General features: G+C 32.0%; 1 pseudogene; it reads right to left on the bottom strand.

Annotated features, from left to right (window-relative positions):
- Positions 1-15,434: 15,434 nt before the first annotated feature.
- On the bottom strand, positions 15,435-17,032 carry LOC111911377 (DNA glycosylase/AP lyase ROS1-like; annotated as a pseudogene).
- Between the last annotated feature and the right edge of the window lie 351 nt (positions 17,033-17,383).

The following is a 17,383-nucleotide window of genomic DNA, read 5'->3' as shown; positions in this document are numbered from 1 at the left end:
TGTACCATATAATCACACAAATTTCAGCATAAGGGCATTTTAGTCAATTAACCTATATTAAAAAAAGGAAATTTTCGGATTTTTAGGGATGATTAATTCCTTTATTTTTTAAAAATCTGAATATTTTAAATTAATTCAAATTTAAAAATCCGATTTTATTCTGTAAGAATGATAGAATGCCAACCATAAACTAGTAAATGTATTTTTTTGATTTTATTCTGTCAGAATGGCAGAATGCCAAACATAAACTAGTAAATACATTCTGAAAGAATAGACTAATCAATTCTTGAACTAAATAATATAACAAATAATTACATTGTATGATTGTGATTCATTGAATAATAACAACATTCTGAAAAAAAAAAATAAAAAAAACATCAAAATCTAACAAAAACACTAATCTATTATGAAAGAATATTATTTTTAAGCAACACTTTATACATTGTAGCATAACACATTTTGGTATAATACACTCTTGTTCTATATGTTTTCTTCCTTCTCCACATCAATGTTAGCCTCTTCAAAACCTGAATCCACAAAGAAAAGATAATGAATTTTCAAAAATTAAGCAATTCAATACATTACAGCAATAAATATTCTTATAGAATAAACTATTCTTGCAGAATGGTTTTGAATATTCTTAAAGAATTTGTAACATTAAAAAAATCATTTGTGGGGGATTGAATGATTCAACTCCACTAATACAAAACACAAACCCTGAATTCAATAAGATTTTCACTTGGGTCTTTTGGGAAGTCCTGATTTGATTGAATTTTTATGTTCCTTTTCCTGTCAAATGAATTAAACCCAAACACTCATTTGGGTTCTACCGATCATTTTCAAACATCTAAAAAAACTGACATACATATGGCGTTTGACCTCTAATCACCGAATAATCTATCCTCCAACCTTTCTTTTCCTTCCATCGATCCTTGCTGCCAAATCGTTCCCACCTGATGTCGCTGAAGTCCTGATTTGATTGAAACGATTCATCAAAAATGGAAGCTAGCAAGTAAAGATTAGCAAAAAGCGAGAAAAGTCATATAATGTACCTTTTCCCATTTCGGATTCAAAATTACATCCATGGTGATTGTACCTTCCAGGATTAAAACAAGAAGATTAAGATAAGGTGGAGGCGTGAGGAACTTTGATAGAGTAGCGATGGTGGGGATCGTATTCATAAACTGATATGCCTTCTGCATTTGACTTCTAATCACCGAACAATCTATCCTCCAACCTTTCTTTTCCTTCCGTCGATCCTTGCTGTCAAATCGTTCCCACCTGCCAAATCGTTCGATGCAGACGATCGTCGTTGGAGGAGGCGTATGTGATATGCTGTATAAGGTCATTAGGTCAAATATATTTACTTTATTTCCATAATTGTAGGATTTCAATTAAATGATTTACTTAATTAAAAGTACAAAAGGTCCAAAATACCCTTTATTGATTTATTTAATTATTTATTATTTCTTGAATTCTCATTGATGCATTTAGGCACACAATATTTGTTGAGAACATTTGAACCTAACTCTCTCTCTCTCTCTCTCTCTCTATATATATATATATATATATATATATATATATATATATATATATATATATATATATATATATATATATATATATATATATATATTTTAAAACATTTTAAAACTACGAGGTTTAAATTTAATTATCTCGATTAACATTTAATTAATTAATCTTTTAAACCATCTTTGATTTAATGTTTATCTTTTTAATTAAACAATTAATTAAATTGTATTAATTTTTTTTAAGAATTAAAGAATCATCTTTAATTAAACATTTAATTAATTAATCTATTTAATCTTAATCCCTTTCCTTAAATTTCCAAATTAGGTAGGTTACCTAGTTGTTAGTTGTTCAAATTAGGCAAGTAAAATAACAAATAATAAAACTAGGGAAATCCGAGCAAATTTCAAAAAAGGCAAGTAGGAGGCCAAAATCGAAAACCCTAGAGGATTAGGAATTTTTGAAATTCTGGTTTCTATTAGGGTTTTCACTAATGTGTATATTATAGACAAAACCCTAGTCTTTGGTACCATTGCTGGGTTTTCTAGGTTACATAATAAAATAATCAAACATCACTTGCACAACGGGATTTCACATAAACAATTATGGGCACATGCAACCTAGAATTCTATGGATTTTCTCATAATAGCAACATAATTTTAAAAACCTAAACTAATCTATGTAAATCGAAAATCACTTAGAAAGAAACACCCCTTTTGCTATAATCGAATATAGCAACTTACTTCCAAGAATCCTTCTTTAGAATGCTAGTCTCAATAATATGGAAGTTTCTAATGTGTCATACCCAAACCCTAAGAAACCTTAGGATCGAAATATGAGAGATTGGAGAGAGAGAAAACGATCCTTCTATGAGAGGAGGAGGGATCGGTTTTTAGCTTAGGGTTAAACCCTTTATATAGCTGCCATATAACCCTAAAACTCTAGATTTGGATAATAAAATAATATTATTTTATTCCTATTCAAATCTTGTTTCCTTATCTGATTCAGGAGACTTTTGGAACCTTTCCAAAACCTCTCAAAACCATCCATAAGCCGGAGTGTTCTGTTCTATAATTGTGTTCCTTGTTCAACTATTGAGCAATTACAATTCAACCCTTACATATTTTATTAATTATAATAAACATAAAATTAATTCCAATTAATTATGGTTAATTATTAATTAAATATTAGTATTTGTAATTAATATATTAATCATATAATAAATTAATAAATCTTCTATCTCTATCTTATTATCAATCCAAGCTATTTCTCGATTATGAGGGCAACCCAAAAGGACTTTACTTTTATTAAATATACCATTTTTGTTAATACCTCAAACACCTTAATCTAATGCCAAGGAGATATGGATTTCTCATGACTAATAATGAAATAGGAAATATTAGACTCATAGTAGCATGAATGGTTTAATCCTTGAATACTATGATGCAATCCATGAAAGACAATCAAGAATGGGACTCGGTTGACCTACCATCATGAAGCAAATCATTCAGGTGCAAATGAGGCTTAAAGAAGAAGACTAACATGGGCGGACATGTACACACCTTTATGGACCGAATCATATCAAAAGATTATATATAATCTTATGGTATAGAGTATATAATATGATTAAACCTTTTTTCTAGTCACGGATATTAAAGCGGCCATGAAGCCGTTTGCACGAGTGCATCATCATATTATGATTATGAGCTATGGCAAATGAAAATTAAGACTGCTTTCTATAATGGTCACCTTAGAGAGAACGGTGCATCCAAAAGGCAATGATAACTCAAAAGATCATGATCATGTGTAAAGCTTTAGAGGTAAATATATGGACTAAAGCAAGGATCTAGGAGTTTGAATTTATGTTTAGACTATAAAACAAAAGAGTTATGTTTTGTTGATAACATGTATGAGTCATGTGTCTACACAAGGTTGGTAGGAGTGTTTTTGTCTTCCTAATTCCATAGGCAGATGAACTACTACTCATTGAAAATAACAATCATATATTGCAGACATAGACGAGAATATGTTTTTCAATAAATGACTTAGAAAACACGGTGTACATAATGGAAATCAAGATCTATAAAAACCAAACATATGTTTCATTTTTATAGACACCGTTTTGTTGGTTTAATGTTATTACATTTAAAAGATTTTTTAATTGTAACAACGGGTTAATGGTAATTAAATTGTAACTAATTTGTTTATTATAACAATAAAATAATTAACACTAACGAAATATAAATTTGTTTTTATTAATCATCAAACATTTTTTTAAAATATTATAATTATTGTGTGTTGTATTTGATAGAATATATCAATATAAATATAAGAATTGAATCCATATTATATATCAATATAAATATAATTATTGTGTGTTGTATTTGATAGAATATATCAATATAAATATAAGAATCTGAACTAAAGGTGTTTGAATGATTGATGGGGTAATATAAATTAGAACGACCGCAAAACCTGAGTGATGATTTTGTAAAAAACTATATGTGTTGTAAATGTTGATTTTGAAAGTTTATGGGAGCAGTTTGAAGATTTTACCAAACTTGAGTGATGATTTTTTAAAAAACTATATGTGTTGTGGTTTGATATTTGCGCATAGGCTTCATGGTTTCACCACATTGGCTGAATCTAGAAATTGACCAATGGTCAGTGCATAACACATCGCCACATGGACCCGATCTGAATTGCTTTTCATCAACATCCACGGCTACGATTGTGTTATTAGCTATGTACATTTATCCACATTAAAGTCAAGAAATTTATTTCCAAAAAAAAGTCAATAGATTAAAAAGAATTCATCAGTAAATTCAGAAATTTGTTGCAAAGTTATAATGTGAATAAATTAAAAATGAACTTTGGCAAGCCAGGCGACGTGACTCATGCCTTCTGAAAATTTGTTTCTCTATATAAAATTTATAATTTGGATGAAACCAAAACTTATATATATATATATATATATATATATATATATATATATATATATATATATATATATATATATATATATATATATATATATATATATATATATATATATATATATATATATATATATATATATAAGTTTTGGTTTCATAAAGAGAAAGAAAGAATTGAGTTATAATGAGAATTAAAAAACATTATAAAGTTTTTTCTACAAAGAGAAGCCCTAAACAGATTCGCAAAAAAAAAAAAAAAAAAAAAGTTTTTATCATATGCATATAACGAATTTGCATATGTATGTTTTTTTCTACACAACATATTTCAATAAAAAAACACAACATTTTTCAATAAAAAAACACACCATTAGGCTCCTATATCAGCAGCTATGAGATTTGCTGAAGAAATTTTGTGGAAAAACATTTTATTGGCGTATGCATATAACATATGTGCATATGCATATATGCACACTTATAGATCATACGCACAAACATACACCACTAAACATGCATATAAGTTAAGTTTAAGAGATTTGTTTTACAAAAAATCAAGAAAATAGTTTTTTTCACATGTATATGACGTTATGCATATGCACATATGCTATATGAATATGACGAAAAACGATTTTTTTTGCTAATCTCTTTCGTTGCTTCTCTTAAGCACTCAAATAAGAACTCCTAAAGATTGGAGACTCCGATGAACCACAATTTTACAAGGGTATTTTTGTTAACCACAAAACTCTTCATATACTTTGATAACCTACTAGCACCACCTACTATCGTCACCTCCCTCCACTAACGTTCTTCTACCACTCCTCAAACCTACAGCCAAAATTACCATCATTGTCTCAAATCTCTCAGGTCCAATGAAAGATGCCACAACGGCTACCTATTGTCGTCGTCGCCTTCCTTGGTTAAGCTTTCACTACAATTGCAGACTTCACCAACTGAAACACTAGCGTCGCCAATGACAACAACGTCATCACTCTACTCTTATGTCAAGTTCTGCTTCGCCGCGAGATCTTCGATGTCCAAATTTACTTGAGCACCATAAAACTTCCGACCACTACTTCGATGAAACTCTTTCCTGCCTCCACCCTTGCGACTACCTCCAGATCCGTTTCGTCTCCGTTGTATCCTCCATATCCAACGTCGAATTCATAATGGTGCATATATTTCTATGATATTAATAAACATTTATGAACATACCTTTATACACACACATACACACTGTTGGATTATGCGTCTAAGTCAATAACTATAATATGTATATAGTTGAATTGGTACTAGCACAGTCCTTATGGGTTGCCTTTATACTAGCAACTTGATAGTATGATTAATTGAGAAAGACGAAGAATTTTTTTATTTGGAATAATAAATTCAAATAAATGATTTATTAATGTATTATGGAAATAATATATTAATTAGAAATCATATTATTAATTAATATTTAATCAGCAATTAATTTGGAATTAATTTTGCGATTAAAGGAATTAATTAATAGTTCAAGGGTTGTTTTGCAATTTATTGATAGTTGTGGAATTTGGCTCTTGGACCATACTAGGAGGGATAGACGAAATTCTCTAGGGAAGGCCCTAGAAATTTCATTCATGGCCTTAAGGATGAGGATCCATGAACTGCTTAGGCCTTAAGCTATGGGATTAAGGTTTCCTTATCTTAACCATAGCTTTGGCCCTAAGCAACCAACACCTATATAAAGGGCATAACCCTTATGGATTTCGGCCATGTTAGGCTTCCAAAACCCTAAGAAGAGCCAAAAATCATAGCCTCCTCCTTCTCTCTCATATCATCATCTTGCTTAGTGTGTTTGTGAGCCATTAGAGGTGTGACATTTGTGTCACTTGCTCTCAAAGTTCAAGATCATCAAGGATTTAATTGTTATTACAATATAACAATCAAGGTATGTATCTTAACCCTAGTTTTATGTTAATTTCGAAAATTTTACTAGCCTCCTAGGGTTTCTAGTTTTTGTGTTCAATGCTTGTATGTCTAATAGTGAAAACATAGAACCTCAAATTAGGGTTGCATTCTCACATAAAATTGTTTCTATGTATAAAACCCATCACACACACATACACACACACACACACACACACACATATATATATATATATATATATATATATATATATATATATATATATATATATATATATATATTGAAAATATCAAATAAGAACTCCTAAACGTTATGATACATCTAGGAACCATTTTATTAGGGATATTTTTGTCATTCAAATAATAACACCTTAAATTAGATTTAAAGTCATTATATCTCTTTCACACTCAAACTCTCATACCAACCTTCAAAAACATACACCTAACACTATCGCCACCATTGTCGCTAACGTCGACCATTTTCATCATATATGTCTTGTTCATCGGATCCATCGTTTTCATCGCACCTACCCTACCACCGTCGTTATCATCATGAACAACCATCACCAATCTCATGCTTGTCGTCAAATTTGATGAGGAATGATGAAAACTCGCAACCCTATTAACGCCTCCATCATCCAACAATCAATATCTATCCACTATATGCATCTAGATCTACAAAGTTTTAGTAAGGATCCACCATAACTACCTCCAGATCTATGATGTTTCAACAAAGATCCACCACAACCGCTACCAAGTCTATGAAGCTCCAACGAGGATCCACCATAACTGCCTCTATATCCATGGCCTACATCATCACCACCTCTAAATATACCAAGTTCCAACAAGGTGCCATCACAAACGCCGCTGCTAAACACCATCGTCAAACACCACTAGATTTTCTACTTAACACCATTATCAAACACTATCATATTTGGTCTACCATATGGTGTATAAAATGTGTTTTATGAAATGTATCGATGAAATTTAGTAAGTTATTAAGGTATGAATGATTGTTTGAATTAGAGTATTAAGATGTGAATGTGTGTGTTTTATATATTAAGTTTGTGAATTTCATATGAGTTATAAAAATATTGTGAAGAGTTTATTTAATCTCATGAATATTGTGTACTAATATGTGAATTGTTTATTTGATCTCGTAAATATTGTGTAATAATTTGTGAATGGTATATATATATATATATATATATATATATATATATATATATATATATATATATATATATTGGTGTATTAGACTATGAATGGTATATAAATTGGTGTATTAAATTGTGAATGGTGTATTAATTTGTGTGTTAGTCTATGAATGAGTTTATTAAAATGCGAAAATGATGATTTTATCCTTTTTACACAAAAAGTAAAAAAAAAAACATAGGATTTTAACCAGTAATCACAGTTTAATAACTATGAAATAGGTGGTCCCTAGAGTTCTTAACCTTTAGGATTTTAACCAGTAATCACAGTTTAATAACTATGAAAAGGAGTTATCATCACCCAAGTTTCAGTTGGATAAAAACTTGGAGTCATATAATTCGAATTATGTGATGTATGAGAATCTTGATCATTGAAAGATTATAACTAATTCATTGATCACATGTTTATGTGATTCAAAGTGAAGGACTAAGGTATCTAATGCACATTGATGTGGAATATTTAGATCCACCACAAAGGACTATAAGTATATTCGTCATGATTTACTAATGGTCAGTAAATGTGGTAGTATTTATAATATTAAGTGCAAATCTAACACTTTAAAAAGTTTCAAAGAGAAGCAGAACGAATAAGAAGAATCTGTTATGCAGAAAGATAAAGGTTTCTCGAATCTGAAAGGAAAGGATATTAATTTAGTATCATGTTTTATGATCATCTTAATGGTTATGGAACTATGTCACAATTGATCCTCTAAGGACATCTTAGTGAAATTGTTTCAACTAAGAAGAGGAATCAGATATTGTTGAAATAGTTTAATCAAGAGATGAGTCATACTTTGTTTCCAAATCAAGTTTTAGAGTCATACTCTAGTAACTACAAATCGTACCTTGAAGCTTATTTAAAACTAAGTAGGTTTATAACACCTCATAAAATGTGGAGTAGAAATGTTTTCTTACTCTAGCACATTTGGAATTGATAGTTGTGTTGTTTTGGTTGAAGCAAAGGAAAAACTAAGACCAATTACATGAGATGTTTTCTTGTCGAGAATCCACACTAACTTTTGAATATTTGTTTTTGCTTGTCAAGGATTGTTCCTTGAGAGAGAAACTTATATGTCAAGAAGTTAGTGGGAGTCTTATTGGTCTTGAAGAGTTTCAACATTCAATCAAGAATAAACCTTTTAGTTGTCACTAGCACACGACCTGAAGTTGATAACTTATCGTGTTTAGTTGACACATTCTTGTTTCTATGCACCTTCCAGATGAGTTGGCAATGCATGTGAGTTCTACGGTTCTCATTTGACTGCAAAAGGCAAAGCACGTTGGTCAATGATAGTGCATTGGTGAATGAAAGTGAGCTACTTAAACAACATGGAAGACGTGTAAGGCCCTTGTGATACTAGATGGCAAGAAATTAAGAACAAGCAAGTTTAGTGTATAAAAGGAAAAACCTAAAATTGATTTTGGTTTTGTCCTCAACCTTATATTATGATTGTAGGTTGGAATTTATAAATTCACATGGATAAGAACGTATACCCCATAAAATCTAGGTGGCAAAAGGTTTCGCTCTAGTTCATGAAAATGATTATAAGGAAACACTTTCACTACTATATTTTAAATATGATTAATATAATTATGGTTAGCAATTGTGATAATCGCATTCTCAAATTCGTATATGATTACGACATCTCTTTTCATAGTTCAAATTGTGAGAAATGGCAAGTAATAGTTTGAACATTCAGGACTTATTGCTATAAGTTCTGAAAGGATTTAAACACACACATATGCTTTCTAATGAAAGGTGTATGAGCTTGAGAAGTCTGGTTGAAGATTTATCGAAGCATCACATATCAGAAATCTGAACTTTAGTAAAAAAGTCAATGTTATTTATTTTTGAAAGTCCAGTTGATTTTTGGATACATGTCAAAGCTAATGGGAGCATAATCGTTATTCAAGTGAGAGCATAATTGTTATGCTAGTGGGAGCATAATTTTTATGTTAAGTATTGAAAGTTGGCAATACTATTTGTAGGAAGCGAAGTTTTCAAATTTGCAAATTACAAAGTTTGGGACTTGTTTTGCTACAAAAGGATTTAAGGGATAAGGCACTTATAATTCATATCAAATCTAAGAGTTTAGATTGAAGTTTTAATGGAACTTAGTCATGAACAAATATGAATATCTTGTTGAAGTGATTCAACATAGGAAATTCGATATATGGAAATATTGTAGCAAAAGTATGATCAAGTATCATGTCTTTATGTAAGACATTATGTATCGAATCCCATATGCTTCAAATATAGGATTGATTACATATGTTATAATATTCACTTGTTCTGGTTTTCCAAATGCCTAGGGAATTAAGAAGGAAAGAGGACCAGAACTGGATATGGCTAAAGTTGTTAAACAACTGTTAAAGGACAATCTGAGGTTCGCAAAAGATTGGTTGCTTATGGACAGTTGGAAGTATAGTATTTGGATGGACCATATTGACATGTTTTGGATTAAGATGATTCTTGGTCAAAATTTATGGTCATATGGGAGTATGGAAATATTTCCATAGTGGGAGTTGGTTGTTGAAATCTACATGTGAGTGTGGAACTTTAATGCTAGGAGGATGTTCAAGGAGTGTACCTTGAATTTGATACTTCATTACCATAGAATTATTTCAAGTAACAAAGTTTCAATGGAACATTTTGTAATATCATTGGCGAAGTCTTTGTGACTTTGAAGCCTCGACCTTACAAAAGATCATTGCATTTAAGGTTGAACTCTAACGCACTCTAGTAATGAAAAGAATTTGAAATTCTTACACTTATTATAACGATTTGGAATTGTGATATGAGCATCATTGGAATTGTATCTAATTGATATGTTCACAAAGGAAAGACCATATAGAGAAACATAGTATGCATGTTTAAAACATGGGATGACTGATGTTTAATTCAAGTGTATTAGTTGATTAATAGAAACATTGTACAATTAATAAAGTCTAATTAACATGGTGATTAAATAATAAGTGTATTATTTATATTCAATAATTTTGAGACCGTAGTTAATTAGGTTATTATTGTGTTTCACTTCGCATGTTTTGCTTCCCAAATAATTGGATTATTCCAACATCCACAGTCGATCATACTTTTGGAAGTAAGTAGTGAATTAAGATTGTCATGAATTGAATTGTAGATTGTCTATGGAGATTAGACATAACATTGATTTTGCTGCAATGTTCATGATTACTTTTGAAATGGTGATTTTAAGTATCGGATTAACCCACGCTCAGAGAATTACTTCATGGATTTTATCACGAGTAATTTTGAGAAGATAATATCTTATATTCTTGAAATGGAGATATATGAGTTGTTGTTTACGAGTCAATAGTGCATTGATAATACGTAAACACATCAGTAACTTGATGTTATAAAATATATTGGTGTGTGTGATTTGATGAGTGAATGGTGTAAGAATATAAGTCGAATTTTATCTGTTCCATTTGCCCTAACGGGAAAAGAGATATATGTGGGTCCCTCAATGATTTGGTGATGACATCTAAAGTGCTTGGCCAAGCCTGGACTGAATTCATATGTTCAATTGGTAGTCTGATATCAATCGTCACTACTAGAAAAATAGCCTTTTACGACGCGCAATCAATGACACGCGTTGATAGAGGACACGCATTTGAGCGTGCCCCAAAAATCGATGTCAGTTTTCCAAAATATGAAGCATAAAGGGCACGCATTTTTGCGCGCCCTAAAATTAGTGTCTAATAAAAAAATAAAAAAAATACGGAGGACCCCTTAAATAAAATGTGTGTCGTCTAACCATGTCGCTTTATAAATTTGAATGAAACGCGCGTTTCATCCGAGGGGGAAATGAAATCCAAAAATTAAAAAGCCCGATTTGTTTCCACCGGCTGAAAACCCTAGCTCATCCCGCCGAAAACCACCTTTCTTTCTTTCTTCTCTCTTGATTCTCAAACCTCCATTCACCTTCCGCCATATGCTACTTCTTCGACCCTTCTGAGTGTCTCCCACCGCCGTCGACCTCCAATGAAAGACGACCGTTCTTCCCCATCACCATCTATCTTCCAAATTACTAGACTAACCTCACCGCTTTCTTTCATTCACCGCCTCATCCAACTGGATTAATCCTTACACCTTATGCCGATCGATGTCAAACCACTTCTGATAATCCACCGCCCATTCACAATTATCTCCATCCCCTTGTGGAAAATCCTCATCCAATCTAACCTCCACATCTTCTAATCGATTGGGGCTACTTTCTTCCACTAATCAACACCAGGTGACGACCAGAGAAGATGGAGATGGAGTCGGCTACAATAGACGTTGGTTGGTCCGCCTCTCTGTCTTTTACCAGCATGACCCCCCCATTCTTTCACTCTCAAAACATAATATGTTTAATGTTTATATCTGCTCTCACAGGAATTTCTATTTTTATTGAACCCACCGTTACCAGAAAGAGAGAGAGGGAAGGAGAAAGACGAACAGGAAGATTGACAAACGTATGATGAAGGTTTCAAAGAGTAGAGACGAGCTTTTCTTTGTCCCAAACAAATGGTAAGAATTATTTGCTTCATCGAATATTTCTTCTATGCCGTAATCAATATTTCTTCTTGTCATTACTTGATCTTGCTCGGTTTTTCTTCTCAACCTAATATGAATGATATCGATCTATTTTATCTATTGAGTTTAATTTATTATAGGTCCTTGTTGTCGGTTGTTCTGATGGTTCATGTTTCTTGAAAGAGTCAACTTCTGGAAAAAAAAACAAGGTGCCTCAATACGTCGATAGCTTTCACACATCCTATTCTCCATCTGTACATTTTTTCTACAGCCAATTATGTTTCCTAAAGTTTCTCCTGTTTCTCCTCCTGTTTCTCTCTTCCATTACCATGACTCTGTCGTCACACTTCTTTTGTTGTTTGAAGACCTCCTCTGTACCTCGCTCGAAGCGCACAAAGCTTGAGATTAGAGTTTATTCATGGGTCGAGGGCAGTGGTTGTTCAGATGTTTTCCCACCAGGTGTTTAATTTTTTCCAAGGGTTTATGTGTCGATTATGTTTTTGGTTTGTTTTTACATTACTTTGTCCTGCCCATTTTATATTGAGATTTGAAAGGGTATTTTACTATGCAGTCCAACTGTTCGATGAAATGCTTGAACCAAGGATTCGTTAGAGTTAATAACTTATAAGGAACTGCATTGGTGAGCCAATATCTTTCTGAGGTTAGAGAAGTCAAGGATTAGGGGAGAAAATAGAGAAGCCACAAGGAAGCTCAGGTCTTCCTTGCAGCTGTAACTACTGCTGCTGAAATGTTATTTGATAATAGAGGTTCAATACGCCTGAAATTTAAAATTGTAATCATTTTTGGTGGTTTTTATTGTAGTATATGTAATAAGGGTTTTTTGGAAAGGTGAATTTCTACTTCACATCTCTTTTAATCAAAAGGATGGATGAGTCTATTGTAAAAATTGTTCTTCTTTTGGTTTGGTTTGCAGAACTAGTAGTGAATTACTACAGGAATATCAGGGGTGTTTAGCAAGATATTCAATCACTCCATTTTTCAGTGATAATCAGACAATTGATATCACAAATCTACTAAAAGGTGAGGTATCTTCTTTTATTTCCTTTCGTTTTGTTATGGACATCATAATAACACTTGTATTATTCTATATTACAGAAAAAAAAGTCAAATAAGGAGCTTTATTTATGAGCACGATTGAAAGATTTACACATGCATCATCTGTAATGGCAATAATCACTTTAGAAGAAGGTGAAGTCATTGGTATAATCACTTTAGAAGATGTATTTGAGGAACTTCTTCAGGTTCTTTTGTTTCCCTTGCCTATAATCTACACGTTTAAATACCATGTGTAGTTTAAAGTATCTACCTGCTTTTAAAATTTTAAATACATGGTAAAATTTTCTATGAATGTAGGAGGAGATTGTAGATGTGACTGATGAATATGTTGATCTGCATAAAAGGTACAATAGATTTATAGAATTATAATATGCTATTCTTTTTTTTTTTTATGAAAATAAAAAGCCAACTAATATTTGCTTTCAACAAGATATGTGTAGCAGCAGTTGCAGCTGCTTCATATGGTAAAATTTTCTATGAATGCAGGAGGAGATTGTAGATGTGACTGATGAATATGTTGATCTGCATAAAAGGTACATTAAATTTATAGAATTATAATATGCTATTCTATTTTTTATGAATATAACCCTTCAATCATTAATAATAATAATAATAATAATAATAATAATAATAATAATAATAATAATAATTAGACACCACTACTTCCAAGACTCTAATTTTTTTTTCATTATATATTTTTTCAGTCCACATTTGTTGTCCCTTAAGGAAAAGGTCCTCTATCACTGAACCTTAGGAGCATGGTGAGAGTATAGGACGATATTGGTCAACTTACCTTTCACCATCAACAGGTTGTACAGATAATTGTGACTATAGAGGAACTTATAATGCACAAAAATGTCAGAAGAAATGTGGCCAACCGGCTTAAATATTGTAAGTAATTTATATATATACATAGGAGATTTTCATTTTGTTTGTAATATTTTTTAAAAAATAATATGTCTATAGATTTCATATACCACGGACATGGGTGCACCCTGGTGAGAACTTGCTTGTTCTTCATGAAGAGTTGGGTGGCGACCCTTCCGAAATTTCTGTGCTCACACGAACCTGGCAGAGAGTGTGTGGCCATGTCTCGGAAGATGATATGATTCCGGTTGAACTCTGGAAACCGAATTCTGATTCCAGTTCTCAAAGCCCTTAACTTCCAAAATTTCATCTGTTGGTTTTGCTAGCTTTGGGAATCTCGAAGGGGATTGTGGTGCTGGATTTACTCAAAGAAGTTGTCATATAGATGTTTTATCGATTGTTGAACAGGTACCACAATTCTCACTATTTGTATATCTTTGTATCCTTATTTACATATTTTGTGATTTTATAATGATTGTTTGGACCTGTTAGGACAAACTTGCTTCAATCTTATTTTTAGAAACCCATGTTATACACTTATGAGAAATTAGTTTGTATGATTGTAACATTTGTTCATAAACTCATGTTTGATGATCAATGCAGGTTTGTATCGGGAAGCAAAAATGTTATACACTCGTGAGAAATCAGCCTTCTGCTCTGTGTCAATTCTATCCCCTGCTCTGTTTGGAGGATATGCACTAACTAACCTCAACATATTTTTACTTTTCTCATTTCCGCCAACCATACAACTACTTTCATGTGGTTTTGTGACAGAAAGCCCAATTAGTAGTTTAAATTTTACCTAGTTTCCTAGCTTTAATGCCTCTGAAATATATAGTGGAAGTGGACCAGATAAAGAAAGATCATCAAATGACGCGCCTAAACCTGGTTCTTTGGTGAGAAAGAGGAGCCATAAAAGCAGCAAGAAAAAATATTTTGAGTCAATTAAAGATCAGATGCCTGAAAAAGAAGGATCTCTGCCATTAAAATGGTTTTGGTCTTTGAAAATGGTTGTTTATACTTTGTTTGAAGCTTTTCGACAGCCAATAATTTTAAGGTACAGCTTGATAAACTCTCATAAATAGCAATCTGCTTTTAATCGTTTTTGTATTTTGCTTACTAGACTTGGAAAATCATCAATAAGACCATTTACTTTTCAAATTTGACTTGTGTTGGGTAATTTTGACCAAAAACCTGTGAAATGCTGACGTGGACGAACGGTTTTTATTATTTTTTTTAAATTGAAAGTTTTGTAATGTTGTCCCTGTATGTCAATTTTATGCAACTCTTTCAGTTTTTTTATGCACTAATAGTCACCTCTGCTTCTTTAGTCTTCTATTTTGAAATTTGTGTTTCACAAGTTAACCAATCTCATATCAGTATAGCTCTAGAACAAACAGCTAAGGATTCATAGTAAAAACTCTTAACATCTCTAGAACAAAGCTAAAACAATACAATATCACAATTTATCTTTGGGTTAATACAAATTAATTAACTGCTGTCTCTATGAAATCCAAAGCTATGAATCAAGCCACTCTGGCCATCAACAGCAAACATTGTCTTTTCACCAAAGCTATTTGTTTGTTTAAAACATCACAATAACATTAGTAAAGAAAGAACTAAAAGAAAAAAGAAAAATACTTGATTATCAAGAAGAGTTCATGTTAAGCAAATTCATACCTCATTGACTTGAAAATATGTCCCGTTGAGTGGAAAGCTCCCTCTCATTGCTGCTCTACATGGTATCTGTACATGATTTGTATTTTCAAAATTGAGAGATATGAACAGGACAACGTATTTGAATTTACATTTTGATTTGAACAATTACCAAATTTGTGTATTGTGCAATTATTTCAAACACAGATGAAGAAAGCACATACATTTCCTTAAGGCCTTTTATCATTGTTCTTTATAAGTGTTCTGTGGTTATGGACTTAAGGCTACTCTCTTTATCTATCTTATAATTGTAAATTTAGTTGTTTGGTTTTAGGTTAAATGCAAATTATAGCATCTTTCTTCGATTACTTTTTTTTATATCTACAAACTCACCAAGAGTGTCCCTTTAACAGTTTGGTTATTTGCTTCTTGTGTGCTGTTGAAAAAAAAGACATGTTTCTTCATTACATAACATGCCAGATTCTTGGGAAGAACATTGTCCAGCTGGCGGTTGAATCGAATTTGCAGTTTCACCTATTGGTATAATATAAACAAACAAATAATTCAATCAACATTTCACTTTCACAAAACCATTTATTTAATTCTCTCATTTTCATTTCATCCACTCACCAGGTGTCCAAATTGCAAGAAGGTTGAGCAAGGATCATCAGGCTCTCCTGTGTCCATCTTTAATTTATCACACATTTGTTAAGAAACAGAAATCAAATCAAAGAGCATATCAGGTTCTTCATAAGGTATACTACACTACACCACTACACTTACACCTTCCAAAAGAGGATGTGAATCCGGAAGCTCATATCTGCAAAATCAAAATAAAAAAAGAATTTAGAAATTAGAAATCACAAATCACATCATCTTTTCACAATTACTTACACTTGGTGTTCTGTTCTTAGTTGGATGACATTTTTAAGTTTAGGTACAGGGATTGCTACAGCTTCTGATGTTAAGGCAACTAGTGCTTTTGACAGGTCACCTTCTCCAAGTTCCATGTGTCTTTCCATGTAAGTCTGCAAATTCTGAGTAAACTCTTACATGTTTAGTTTAATCATAGGAATTTCTTCACCATCTTCTTCACAAAAATCCTCCATATCAAGCTCTTGTTGTATCTGTTCTGGCTCTGGTGTTGTGGGAACCTCAATTATAGGCTCTAGTGATAATGGCACCTCCACTATAGGCCCTGATGTTGATGCTACTTCAATTATTGTCCCTGGTGTTGATGATTCTTCAACAACAGGGATACAATTTTGGACTTCAGATAGTTTTTGTAGTTGTTCATTAGGTTGATCTGACATTCCAGTTAGTTTTTGACCAGTTTGTTTTCTGTTATACTTGCTACACTACCGTCTGGTGCTCGTAACCCTAGCCTTGCACTGTAGTTAAAAAGTATAATTAAAACTTTGACTAATTGGAGGAAAAGACATAAATGCCCTTTCCAAATGTAATCATCTGGTAATGTAATTCATACCTATGAATAAATAGAGAGTTTTAATTAATTAGTTTTTTAATGTTTATATGCATAGTATTAGTTATTAAATATTAATGCATGACAACAGTTGGCATACAAAGTTCTTTAGTCAAGCTTGCAAAGTCGTGGCCATAGGTACTGTACAGTAACGAGGAAGAAGCAAGCCACTGTATCTAGA

Source organism: Lactuca sativa, chromosome 6, assembly GCF_002870075.4.
Source record: "Lactuca sativa cultivar Salinas chromosome 6, Lsat_Salinas_v11, whole genome shotgun sequence".
NCBI lineage: Eukaryota > Viridiplantae > Streptophyta > Magnoliopsida > Asterales > Asteraceae > Lactuca > Lactuca sativa.
This window is presented reverse-complemented; position numbering and strand designations above follow the sequence as displayed.